The sequence below is a fragment of the Lipotes vexillifer genome, unplaced genomic scaffold, assembly GCF_000442215.2.
Source record: "Lipotes vexillifer unplaced genomic scaffold, Lipotes_vexillifer_v1.1 scaffold484, whole genome shotgun sequence".
Classification (NCBI taxonomy): Eukaryota; Metazoa; Chordata; class Mammalia; order Artiodactyla; family Lipotidae; genus Lipotes; species Lipotes vexillifer.
Genome location: NW_006786458.1, coordinates 372,879 through 377,576, shown reverse-complemented (window position 1 = coordinate 377,576; position 4,698 = coordinate 372,879).

Here is a 4,698-nt window from a genome sequence, read left to right as displayed (position 1 = left end):
AAGAGTGAAGTGGTTATTGTGATAGTGACGTAGGATTAGAGGTATTTTTACTATATTTTTCAGACAAACAATGCTTGTATTGTTTCTATAATTGAAAAAATGGAAAGAATGAAAATGGATCATTCTTTTTAGGATCTAATCTCCCAATGGATGAGAAACCCCCTGAACTCTGCAATGGTGATATTGGTGGAGAAAAGTAAGCTTGTGGATGGTTGAGAGGACTCCTGGCACTTGTGAACATGCCCATAATCTTCAGATATCGAAGATTTTTAAAAAAATTTTATTAAACAAACGTTAAGCCAGAAGCATTTAGAAAATCTTTGGAATATTTATTTTGAATATTCAATATTTTTTTGCACCAAATGTGGTATATATGGTGGTTTGGCCCTCAGCATCCATCTTAAACTTCTCCTTGTACTGTAGTGACCAGAAAATTTTAAACGACATTTCTCAGACTCCTTTGCAGCTAGGAGTCTAGATATAATTTATATTCTGCCAGTTAGGTGAACTAGGGAGATCTGGGAAGTGGAAAGCAGATAGAGACCATCTTCCTGCTGCTTTGAAGTTATACGCTGCCTAGTGAAATCATAGACTCTTGGGTTAGGAGCAGTTGGGGTGGGCAGTGGCTTGCCTGTTACAATAGCATTGCAGGGTCTGGACACCAAGTTCATGAGTGTTGAGAGGCAATTGTGGCAGTGGGAGTGGCAGCAGGGATGGTGGCAGCATCATAGCTTCCATAGCTTTCTCACCTTTGAGGATGTGGTGGAGGTTCCCTTGGGAAGCCAGTTTGGAGGTGTGGGTCTGAGAATCATCTCTGGAGTCCCCGCCTAGGTTTCAGCTCTTCCTTCCCATCCAACAATATTCTGTATAGTAGCAAATAGACATCATAATGAAGGAGGCTTCCCTAGATGTCAGAATGAAGCAGCCAGACGTGGTCTTAGACCTCTGAGGAAGGCCTGCTTGCAAGGAGGGATGAGATCCCAGACACCATAACCCAGTGCTTCGGCAACACTGCCAACAAGGAGGCAGCAGTGGAAGGACCCAGGAGCAGAGCGGAGATCCTGCCCTGTGGGGTAAACCAGGAGACTCAGAATGACTTGCTGGTTCCAGCAGAGTCTTACATAAAGTTTCTGAATGTTGAAGTTCTGAAGACGTCATCATGCTGCTTTAGCCCAGCTGGGAGTCAAGTTCCACTTAGAAACGGGAAGTTACAGAGGGTGTAGGGGGAAGAGCATTTGAGTTGGAGTCACAGGCCTGTTCAAGCCCAGATTCCACCATTTAGCAGCTATGTGGCTCTGGCCCTTTTGGTTGGCATGCTTCCTCACCTGCTTACCATGGGCACTGCCACTTAACACATGGTGAATGAAATACAGAAAAAAATAGAAGTATATATAATTTGGGGGTGTTGGGAGGAAAGAGGACAGAAAGGAGTTAAGAGTATAGAGTTAAGAGGTCCAGGCGTCCTCCAAAATCCTACCTTTTTCACAGTAATTACTTAAACCCTGGCATCCACCTGCCCACCCATGCAACACACAGATATATTAACACCCTACCCAGAATTTAGCCAATGCTGTGTCTCCCCCTGGAGCCCCAGAATTCCTCTAACAGAGGGGAGGCCCAGACCATGGAGGGACTGCAGCTGGTGTGATGTCTCCTAGATCATCGTGTGCTGGGTACCAGGTGGGGTGTGCATTTTGCCTTTGTTTTTCACAATGTGCACTCCTCCACATCTCCGTTATCTTTAAGTCAAGTGTATACGTTGGAAGGGCTGCGCGGGCCTCTAGACAGGCAGGGTGTCTCCCTCATTTACACATCTGACCCTATAATCCCAGAACCCCTTGCTTTCCTAAGGACAGCACTGTGTTCCCTGAAAGCTCTATCTGTGATTCATCCTTAGGGATGAGTCTCCCCTTGAGACAGAAGAAATGGAGGCCAAAAGATAGCCTCCCTCCAGAGGCCCCCACCAAATAAGGAAGGGATGGGGGGGCAGGCCACCAGGCACAGAGAACGCAGAGCTGCCTCAGTTCACGGGGCTTCCTTTTATGAAAGGTGGTGACAAGAGAGAGTCAGAGCTGGCAGTTTAATCAGCGGGTTGATAGAGGGATGTTGCCCAGCTCTGCCTCCCAGAAGCCTGCTGGGCTCGCACTGCTGCAGATTCTGCTGCTGAGTCCCTTGTGATAGGGCTGGGCCCCCCTGCTGTGCGCCAGCCACCCCACCCCACCGACTCCTGTCCTGTGGATGCGTGTGCTATCCTCCATGGCAGCTGCCCCCTGCACTTTCACAGATGAGACCCAACGATGCCAGCCGTACCCTCCTCACATCAGGGTCTCTGCACTGCAGTCATTCCCACTCTCACTTAAGAACCCATCACCTAGCAGATGTCTCAAGGCCCCAGAGGTGGACGGAATGGGTAGCAGAGGAGCCCTGAGGCCCCAGTGGAGGCCAAGCATTGGCTGAATTGTGGGTAGGGTGTGCCACATCTGTGTGTTTGCATGGGTGACCTTGGGCCATCCGTAGCCACTCACCAAAAGAGCTTGCATCTGTCATCTTTCCCTTTCCTCACCTTTTCCCACAAATATACTCAATCCTCCATAGCCTAATAAAAGCCCTCTTCCCTGTTCCATGCCTTAAGCTATTGCCCTATTTCTCTCCTCCATTCTGAAGCCCCAGAAAGAATGATCGCCCCTGGCCATCCCTCCTTACAAGGCACTCACTCCTGAAGCCTTCCCGTGGTTTCTAACTCCTGCACTTTTTTTTTTATAACATCTTTATTGGAGTATAATTGCTTTACAATGGTGTGTTAGTTTCTGCTTTATAACAAAGTGAATCAGCTATACATATACAAGTACCCCCATATCTCTTCCCTCTTGCGTCTCCCTCCCTCCCACCCTCCCTATCCCAGCCCTCTAGGTGGTCACAAAGCACCGAGCTGATCTCCCTGTGCCATGCGGCTGCTTCCCACTAGCTATCTACCTTACGTTTGGTAGTGTATATCTGTCCATGCCACTCTCTCACTTTGTCACAGCTTACCCTTCCCCCTCCCCATGTCCTCTAGTCCATACTCTAGTAGGTCTGTGTCTTTATTCCCGTCTTACCCCTAGGTTCTTCACTCCTGCACTTTTCAAAAGGAGCTCTTGAAAAGGTCACCAATGACCTCACTGCCAGATCAGCCCGCCTCTCCTGGCGGGAACCTCTGAACCCCGCCTCCTCAGGAATTCCTCCCTCACTTCCGCTCTCTTCCTGCCCTTCAGGCAGCACCCTCTGCCTCCTCGGCCTGTTCTTCCTCCTGACAGTCTGTCCTCAGAGCTCCTTTCTTCTCTTCCCTTTGGTCCTCGCTTCCATTCCCACGTTCCCGTTCCCAGCCCGGGCTCTGTTTTCAATCCTGACCACTCCTCTGCACTCCAGCCCCATATTTTCTCATGCCTCTCAGACAGCTCCATGTGAAGCTCAGATGGTAGATCAGTGTCCTAGGGCTGCCTTCACAAAACACCACAAACGGGCAGCTTGAAACAACAGCAGTATATTCTCTCATGGCTCTGGAGGCTAGAAGTTCAAGATCAAGGTGTTGGCAGGGCCATGCCCCCTCCAAAGGCTCTAAGGGAGGATCCTTCCTTGCCCCTTCCTAGCTTCTGGCGGCTCCCCTGCAATCCTCGACGTTCCTTGGCACCTGTCATTGGATTAGAGGCCCACGCTACGCCAGGATGACTTCATCTTAGCTTGATTATGTTTGCAAAGATATTTCTAAATAAGGGCACAGGTTCCGAGCAGACATGAATATTGGAGGAAAACTGTTGAGCTCAAGACGGGGGTGGGGGTGGGGGTGGTGAGAGGCTAGAGCTGCAGGCTGTCGGGGGAGAAGCCCGGGTTCCAGTCATGACTCATATCCTTTGCCCCCGTCCCTTTATCTTCAAAAGGAGGAGTTGGACCCAGTGATGTGCCAATCCCCTTCCAGCTCTATCTGTCCAATCAAAAACTGAATTCATAATCTGTCCTCCTAGTTGACAACTCCTTCTCATGCTACTTTTTCCTGTATCTTACCTCTGTTTTACCAGGCAACCGACTGGCAAGTTTAGAGTCATTCCTGGCTTCTCTCTTCTTCTCTCAGATCCTGTCAGCCATGGGGAGATTCAGGCCTCTGAGAGAGTGTCACTTATAGCTACGGCGACTGTGTAATTTATCATCCAAACTGGGATGCTTTTTGAGAGTGACAAGGGACACTGGTGAGAATTACACCAGGACAGAGGTAGAAACTGAGACTGTCCTGGGGAAACTAGGATATGGTCGTCCTACTTATAGCCTACCCTTGCTTTCCATGCCCTACCTGTCACAGGTACTCATTTCTCAGCTCAGATGGCTCCCCTTCCAGGAAGTCTCTGACCCTCAGGAAGTGAGCTGAACCCTGTCACTCTTTCACACCTCCTTCCTGGCTCTCCCAACCTTCTATTTATTATTATAGTTATGTTGCCTCAAGTTCTTTGAGGATGTAAATTGAGTAAATGATCAATATTTATTACAGTAGTAAGAGTTTCCTTCAAAGGAGCTCCATATTCCTATATAATAACATTAAAATGCTACAGACATTCATGATCTCCAGGAGATTAAGCCATGTTGCACCATAGCTCCTGAGGCTCTGAGCACAGACGGTGGAGAAGAGAGAAAAAAGGGACATTTTCTTTCTTTTTTTTTTTTTTTTTTTTT